Source organism: Halictus rubicundus, chromosome 6 (genome assembly GCF_050948215.1).
Source record: "Halictus rubicundus isolate RS-2024b chromosome 6, iyHalRubi1_principal, whole genome shotgun sequence".
Lineage (NCBI taxonomy): Eukaryota > Metazoa > Arthropoda > Insecta > Hymenoptera > Halictidae > Halictus > Halictus rubicundus.
Window position 1 is genome coordinate 662,486 of NC_135154.1, and position 9,508 is coordinate 671,993.

Sequence of the window (9,508 nt, forward strand, 5' to 3'; positions counted from 1 at the left end):
ACCAATCACCATATGGGGTTTCGTGTCTCACATGTAAACAACTGGTTTTCTTACGCCCTCTACACTGACGAACGATAAATATTGGAACTAGATCCACAAAAATGATCAAATCTGGTCAAATACAAATGATTGACGAGTTATGTACATACCAGAGAGGATAGGAGAGTGCTCGCGCCCGGGGTTTCGGCGTTCCCACTTTCGTGACATCGCCGCTTTAGCATGGCACAGAACCGTGTCGTCTTTCCTGGAACAGAACCGTGTCGTCTTTTAGCATGACACAGAACCGTGTCGTCTTTCCTGGAACAGAACCGTGTCGTCTTTTAGCATAAAACCGAACGCACATTATTTTTTTAACCAGGATTAGAACGTACAGCTTAATTGTTGTATATGAAATATGTAACTAACATGTAAATCTTGGGTACAAAATCTCTAATTAATATAAATTAAGAATAATATTAATTGTAATGATACGTATTTTATTTCTTTCCAATTTTGTAGTTGCAAACTCTAGTTGTAAAAAATGGAAAACCCGGAAAAATTCGAACAAATACAGATTTCATATCGAAGCTTAAAAGCGACCACCCTGAAAATTAATTTAATAATGAGCTATTGTCATCAACACTATTTTAAATTTTTTCATATATTTAGCTACTGTTATTATTAATTGAAAAAATTTTCTTTCATGAATAAATATTTTTTCCACCTCAGCACCATAAGATTTTTACTAGATGACTTTAAAAACATATTAGAACTATTTTTAAATAATTTTAGTCGAAAACATTCTAGTTTACTCTTTATTTCACCGTTCTACTAATTTTTTATGGGTTGCATTGCAGTTCTGTTTAACACTCATTTACAACTCGATACCGTAGTACCATCCATATTCAAGGAAGAACAATTTTTTGCGACGATCATTGAAAAAACAAAATAGTTTCCACAATGCAGTACTTTAGTGCGTTTGTGACTTAGCGCCCAGAACACCTACCTGTGTTCTGTGTCCCATCTGGAGTTTTATGGTACGCTAACAATCGCTATTGAGTCGCAAGCCAGACCGTACAAGCGAATGCATCCACAACTTCCAGAGACCTGCCTCCAAAACTAATTAAAGGAAGGCTAAACATGCAGTGTGCACGAAACTCCTCAAAAGAGGTGGATTCCAGTCGCTCGTGTCATAAACCGCATTCGATACTTCATCGACAGGGTGATCTTATATATTCCTGTAACAGTTCCAAGTGCATGCACTTTGTTCACTCTTGTAATGATACACTCTTTGTAATAATTAAATTCAATTAAATATTAAGTAAATCTTTCACGCTGCTAACCCTCGCAGAGTTGGGCATTATTTGGGATAAAAAATTATTTAGATAAAAATTTGAATAAAAGATACTTTATCTTTATTTGTTATTTGAAGGTTCGAATAAAAAAAAGCATCTTTATTGGACGAGTGTCGAGTAAATAATTTTATTAGATGAGAATTTATCCGACGAATAAAAATACTTTTTTATATTCGAAGCTTCAAATTAAATTTTCATTTTTTATCTGTACTGTTATTCTTAGGCTACGACTAATTCTACGGAATTTCGAATAATTTTCGTCAGCTCGAATAAGCGGCTTCGAGCCCCGTCGGCCCAGGCCCAGAAGCTCGTGCCACCTCGGTCGCCCAGCGGTGCAATAAACGGCAGCCGCGCGATCCGAGGCGAGAACAGGTATATCGGTGTGAAACTACTCCTAATCAAATTACAAAACTTCTTTATTTTTCATTATTTTTTTATAGCACTTCCATCAACCTATTTGTGGAGTTTTTCTGATTAAAATGACACTAAACACGATATAATTTGATCTGTATTGCTATTCAAACGCTTCGAATAATTTTCTTCGAATAATCTTTGCCAGCTGTAAGCTGTTAAAATTTTTGTACAATTTGATTGTGTGGAGTTATACGTGTAGACAAAAGTATTTACTTTGATTGTAATTTAACTTACTTTAAAAATTAACTTATCTTATTTAAATTGAAATGTAGGGAATTTAATATTATATTTTTCTAGAATTGTCTAGACATCATGATTGCCCATGCTCAGACATCATGTCTGTGTAGCGTGGCCAGTTGACCACGCGAACATAGCTAGATATATATATAGCATCGATTAATGGCGCGGAGAGGGAAATTTAAATATAAGATGTAATCGCGTATTTCATACATACGTATTTTATTTGGGCGCGATAGTTTAGAGTAGGTAAAGAAAGACCGGGAGAGTTCCATAGAGATCCTTGACGAAATTCGAGTCGGCGAGACTAATTGAGGAATTTAGAGAAAGTCACGCAGCCTCTTAGAGTAGCTTCTCCAATTCTACATAAATTAGGGATAGTCGAAGTCCGGAATCAGTTAAGGACAAGAGGTCATAAATTCCGAGTCAAGGACCTCTTGGAACTCCCTCGGACCTCTCGCTCGTTCGGTCCCACATGGCCCCACGTCCCTTGTTTTGGCGGGGCTTCACCCTCACGCGTACCCCACTCCCGTGCGTGCGCTATTAAGATCCATCCACTGCCAATCACCATCAAGCAGCAACCGGAAGACGAGTGATCCGACGAATCAACGCCTAGCCAGAAGATCCCAATTTTCCTATTGGCTAAGGAAGCGAGAAGGAAGAAGCTAAAAAAGGGATTCGAAGCTCCAGGACGACAGAACTCATTGTAGAACTGGGGGAGTTACATCTCCAAGTACATCTAATAAAATCTACAACAGTTTTTCGCCTTTAAACTCTGTGTACAAAGTTTATTTCTTAACTTCTACGAGCAGAGCGCTTCAGCGCTCCACGGGCACTCGAACCCACAACCAAAATCCCTATTCCACCACACTGCGACGCAACATCTGGATCTGTGTTACGATCGAGTGGGACACTGTCATGTTTTAGTTATTTATTGGCATGCTTGACCCTAAGAATTCGTTACGGGCTTGGGTACGGGCACCGACGATATATATCTAAAGACTGCCAGCCTTACGGGAGAATGTGTCGCTCGAAAAATGCGGTGTAGGGGCTACGTATGTTTTCGCACCTTGCCGCAGCGCTAGCGTCGCCGGCATCAGCCGCGTGCAAGCGGCAAGATCGAGTCGCCGCTCTCGACTCTGCGTGTCCGACGACCCAAAGCGGATTTGCCGCCGTTGAAATTCGTAATCTCGCTCTTCTGTAACAACCTTCGTCGAGTAAAGTCGCAATAAAGTTCTCTGTACTACAACACGCAACAGTGCCTTCCACCCAGTTTCCGGTTTCCCGGCGGTAGTAGGCCGCAGTCTGGAAATTCCCCAGACCGTAAACCTACATCTGGTGACACCGACGTGATCGTTGCCGACGTGATAGTCGTGTTTTCGGAAAATTTTCGAAACTGTGACGAGGCATTGGACGCCTCGTGGAACGGACATCGCCTGTTGCTGCCGTTGTACATCCGCCGACGTGCTTTCGTACCGAAAAGCCTGGCTGCACGTGCTCGGAACCCGTGCACGTTGTTCGGAGATCTGACAGAGAAGAGGTTTCCTGGCGGCGAGCAATCCGCTCGCTGCAATCCGCCGTTACTGTTTCCAGGCGGCGAACAGGCCGCTCGCTGCACGTTGTAGCCGCCGAGCGTGAAGCCATCGACGCCACGTGGGTACCATTATCGCCGCCATTGCTGCCGCCACGTGGGTACCGTTGCTGACGACGTTGCCGAAGCCGTGGAAAGCTGCCGTCGTGGTGAAGTGAGCGTATTTTTTAAGTCGTTTTTATTTCCGTTTTAGTTCTAGTCTCGCGTGTGAAAAATGTCGCAACCCACGCCGGAAGATAGAATCGCACAGTTAGAGGCGGAGCTCGAGGCCGCGCGCGAACTTTTAAACGCCCGTTCTGCATCGGATGCCGACGCGTTCGCGAACCGCGTAAATAGTTATCGTGCTCCGAATTTTTCATTTCTCTCCCCGAGAGAAACTCCCCGTATTTTTCAAGAACGACCCTGCGCTATGGTTCGGACAGGTCGAGGCGTCGTTTCGAAACGCACGAATTACGAGCCAGACTACAATGGCCGACACCGTAATTGCCGGCCTGGATGCTGATACCGCGTCGGTTATATCCGATCTCATATTGTCACCGGATCCCGTCGCGCCGTATAATCGAATCAAAGAGCGCATTATTTCCACTCTCTCCACTTCGGCCGAAACGAAACTCCGGCAGCTCCTCAAGGGGCAGGTAGCGTCGCATGGCAAACCTTCGCATATCTTGTCACTTATGCGTAATTTAAACAATGGTGCTTGCGCAGATAATGTGCTAAAATCGATTTTTTTCGACCTGCTGCCCGAGCAGTGTCGCGCGATCCTAGTCGCGTCCAAGCATGACGACCTGCAGGAGATGGCCCTTCTGGCCGATAAGATCGTCGAGACGATACAGCCAGCGAGCGCTTCTGTCCTCGCAACAGCTGCCGACGTATCGCGGCCGGGCCCCGTGCAGGAGCAGTTGGACAAACTCTTCCGTGAGGTAGCTAGATTGAATACCGCGATCGAGCGTGTCTCGCGGCCACGCCAGCGTAGCCCCGGGAGAAATGTCGCTTCGAGAACGCGGAATAGGTCCCAGAGTCGCGACCCTTCCGGTCTCTGCCGTCTGCATGCGAAATTTGGCGAACGCGCGTTTCGTTGCATTAAGCCGTGCGCGCGGCCCAGCCCTCCTAGAGCGTCGGAAAACTGAGGCCACCCTCCTCCTCGGAGACTGTTGGAGAGTGTTATGCGTCCTCGAAACGTCTCCACATACGCGACCGTAAGCCAGGCCGTACCTTTCTCGTAGACACAGGTTCGGACCTGTCTTTGCTGCCGGTTTCAGCCGCGTCGCGTGCGCGTCCCAGCGCGTTTAAATTGTTTGCCGCGAACGACACCCGTATCGATACGTATGGCGATATTCGCGTTGCCCTCGATTTCGGATTGCGTCGCCCGATCGAGTGGAATTTTTGCGTAGCAGCAGTCCCGTATCCCATCATAGGAGCCGACCTGCTGACGCATCATGGTTTCACTGTAGATTTGAAGAGGCGTCGCCTGATAGATTCTGCTACCGGTTTGTTTGTTTTGGCCGGTATCGCGAGCTCTCCCTCTTCATGCGTGAACGTCCTTGGACCGTCGTTCAAGTACTCTGGTATATTAGCTCGTTTTCCGCAAGTCATCGGACTCGAGCAACCGACTCCTCTCGAGACGCGCGGTGTGTATCATCACATTTCCACCACCGCCCCCCCCCCCGTCGCGGAGCGCGCTCGGCGTCTATCGTCTGAAAAACTCAAGGCCGCGAAGGCCGAGTTTAAACACCTGATCGAGGCAGGAATTTTCAGGCCTTCTAGCAACCCTTGGGCTAGTCCCATCCACTTAGTCAAAAAGAAGTCCGGTGAATGGCGGGTATGAGGAGATTACCGCCGTTTGAATAGCGTGACGATACCCGATCGTTACCCCGTGCCTCACCTGCACGACTTCCCGGTTAACCTTCACGGCGCTAGACCTGTACAAAGCGTATCATCAGATACCCGTAGCTGCCGAAGATATTAAAAAAACTGCCGTCATCACTCCTTTCGGCCTTTTTGAATACTGCGCAATGACCTTTGGCCTCCGCAACGCGGGGCAAACCTTTCAAAGATATATAAACCGTGCTCTCGGCGATCTCGATTTCGTTTTCACGTTTCTCGATGACATCCTCATCGCCTCTTCCTCTCCGGAAGAGCATGAGACTCATCTGGCGATCGTCCTAGAGCGTTTACGTGACTTTCATCTGCGCGTGAACCTGGATAAATGCCGTTTCGGCGTATCCGAGTTAGTTTTTTTGGGACACCTAGTTAACTCTGAGGGGTTTAAACCCACTCCAGAGAAGGTCGAGGCTATTAGTCGTTTCCCCAAACCGCGCACGATCGACGACCTGCGTCGTTTTCTAGGAATGGTAAATTTTTATCGGCGCTGTATCCCTCGCGCTGCCGCCACTCAAGCTCCGTTGAACGCGTACATGCAGGACGCGCGTAAATGTGATAAGCGACCCTTCGTATGGACGCCCGAAGCCGAAGCGGCTTTTGTTAAGTGCAAGAACGATCTTGCGAACGCTGCCCTTATAACGCACCCCTGCGAATCGGCCACCGTGCGCCTTGTCTCAGACGCCTCCGACGTGGCCATGGGTGCAGTTCTCGAGCAGCTGTGTGGCGACAGCTGGAGACCGCTCGCCTTTTTCTCGCGTAAGTTTTCCCCGGCTCAGTGCAAATACAGCACGTACGACCGTGAGCTTACCGCAGCATACAAAGCTGTGCGCCACTTTCGCCACTTCCTAGAAGGTCGCGAATTCAATATCTACACCGACCACAAACCGCTCATCTACGCCTTTGCGCAGAACTCTGAGCGTGCGTCTCCTCGGCAGACTCGGCAGTTGTGCTATATAGCACAAGTTACGTCGAAAATTCTCTTCTTGCCGGTAATGAAAACGTCGTTGCCGATTCGCTCTCGCGTAGGGAGGCAATCCGTCTGCTGACGCAATTCGATTTGAATGAGCTCTCCCGCGAGCAGGAAAACGACCCCGAGCTTAGGGAAATTCTTGCATCGTCCGACCACTCTCTCGCCCTTAAGAGGCTCACGTGGGGCACAGATCACTCTCCTGTGTATTGCAGCGTATCTGAGGAGTGCATCCGTCCGTATATCCCCGCCACTATGCGCGAGCGACTGTTCAAGCTCTTTCATTCTCCCGCACATCCGAGCGCGAAAGTCACTGACCGGCTCATACGACAGCGATATGCCTGGCCCGACATGCACCGCGACATAGCTCGCCAGTGTAAGTCGTGTGTTGATTGCCAGCAATCCAAAATTTCTCGACACGTCAAGCTGACCCCGTCCCAGTTCGTCGCGCCCGACGGACGTTTTACTCACGTACACATCGACCTTGTCGGTCTGCTGCCGGTCAGCGAAGGTTTCCAATATTGCCTTACCATGATCGACAGATTCTCTCGCTGGGCGGAGGCCGTTCCCCTGAAGGAGACGTCCGCTCAAACGGTCGGCCGCGTCTTTTTCCAGCATTGGGTGTCACGTTTCGGCGCTCCTGCATTTTTGACGAGTGATCAAGGTCCGCAATTCGAGTCACAGCTTTTTTCAGCCCTCCTGGCGTTCGTTGGCTGCCGGAGAAAAAGAACCACCGCGTATCACCCCGCGTCTAACGGCATGGCTGAGCGCTGGCACCGCGTCTTGAAGGCAGCAATCATGTGTCACGCCAATCAGCAATGGTCGCGCGTCTTACCTATCGTACTGTTAGGGTTGCGTACCCATATCCGTCTCGATACCAACGCTTCTCCTGCCGATTACGTTTACGGAACCTCGTTGCGTCTGCCGGGCGAATTTTTCCTATTAGATAATTTTAGCCCTGATCCGCAGCCATTCCTCGAGGAATTCCGACAGTATATGCGTGCCGTCAAGCCTATGCCCGTAGCGCACAAGCGTAGCGTTAAAGCCTTTGTATACAAAGATCTCGGATCATGTTCGCATGTATTTATGCTCGTTAAATCCGTGCGTAGACCGTAGGAACGGCCTTACACGGGACCCCATCGGGTGCTCCAGCGTATTTCCGAACAAGTGTATTCAATCGAGGTCAACGGTTTACCGCGCAGCGTTTCCGTAGAGCTGTTGAAACCCGCGCATAGCGTTTGTGAGGGACTTGCAGTCCCAGTATCGAGCGGTGCCCCGTCGTTGCCGAGCGTGCCTGTGCGCACCTACTCGCGAAAAAGAGTCACCTTTGCGGACTCCGTACATTAGGTTAAGGTTTTGTAAATATACGCGTAGCATGTAAGTCGTAGGTTATAAGAGTCGTTTGTAATTTTATGTAGCCTTAGAGCGAAATATCCTGTTTGGTTGTTCGCTGCCGCTCTTCCTGGGGGGGGGGGGGTGGAGTGTGTAGGGGCTACGTATGTTTTCGCACCTTGCCGCAGCGCTAGTGTAACGCCCTAAAAATCCCCGAGCTATACCAGATCATATTCCATTCGACACCACAGCATTTCCCGAGTCATTTGCACAAGTCAGCATTCCCCGAGCATTCACCTCGACACCACAGCATTTCTCGATACACGCGTACGCAACAGCATTAGTCAAATCACATCCGCCTGGTTTATAAAGCCCCCAAAAAATGCATTACTAATCAATAAGGTCAAGCTATAAGTATGGGAACATTCCCAGGGCAGTCAATCTTGGCTGAACCTCCGTTTTGTAACTCTGTCTTAAATAAACTTATACTTTTTGTCAGTAAAAAACGGGATAAAGAGCTGGGTAACTCCCACTCTCCTTTTTTCAAGTATTTTTACCCAGTTTACGTCACACTAGCGTCGCCGGCATCAGCCGCGTGCAAGCGGCAAGAGCGAGTCGCCGCTCTCGACTCTGCGTGCCCGACTACCCAAGGCGGATTTGCCGCCGTCGAGATTACACAGTCTCTCTTCTGTAACAACCTTCGTCGAGTCAAGTCGCAATAAAGTTCTCTGTACTACAACACGCAACAGTGCCTTCCATCCAGTTTCCTGTTTCCCGGCGGTAGTAGGCCGCAGTCTGGAAACCTACTAGACCGTAAACCTACAGTATTTTTCGAGCGACACATTCTCCCGTAAGGCTGGAAGTCTTTATATATATCTCGTCGGTGATCGCGTCTACGACATATCGGTAAAAAAGAATATATGAAATGCCGACTTGAGTAGTAGTGGAAAAGAGAAACGAAAATTGAGAGAGAAAGCTAGCGACTAGACATGGTTGCCACATATCATCTTCGCCTCACTGTTGCCATGTCATCAAACCCGTAAATTTACAAGCGTTTCGTGAAACTGATTTCTGCATGAGCCCGATTCAGCCGACCAACACACGTATATACAAGTACGTGCTAACACGTACATTGCCACGGGCGCATAGATATACGCAGGACTCGTTGTCACATTACCTTTGCAGTTTTTTGCTACTATCTCTGAAATGAAACTCGAACGGTAGTCACGTGTATGCAAAAGCTAAGGAAATCATTTGATTTATATTAAATTGAATCAGTTTATTCTTAACATTATAATAATTTTATACATATATTAACAGAACTTCTTTTAAAAAGAAAATGAGCCGGAATTTACTTCCTGTCAGAAAGAAAATTATATTCAAAATGAAATTAAAGCAGCTTTTTTTATGCCACAAAGCGCATAAAAAATTAAACAAAATTTGTCATATTTTTTTACATTAGATGTCAAATCTGTAACCGTATCGATTACATATCGATATGTATCGATCGGGCGGCGTGTCGCATGAGCAACGCGGACCCCCACCACGACGTCCCTGGTCGTCCTGTCATCCTTCTCTTAAGGGGGCCGGCAGGCATTTGGCCTTGACTGTCACGCCAATCCTCGAACGGTCCTCGAACGGTCAGTAGGGAAAACTGATTGTGGAATGATTAAAATTTTTTTTGTGGAACTACATCGCGTCTACGACATATCGGTAAAAAAGAATATATGAAATGCCGACTTGAGAAGTAGT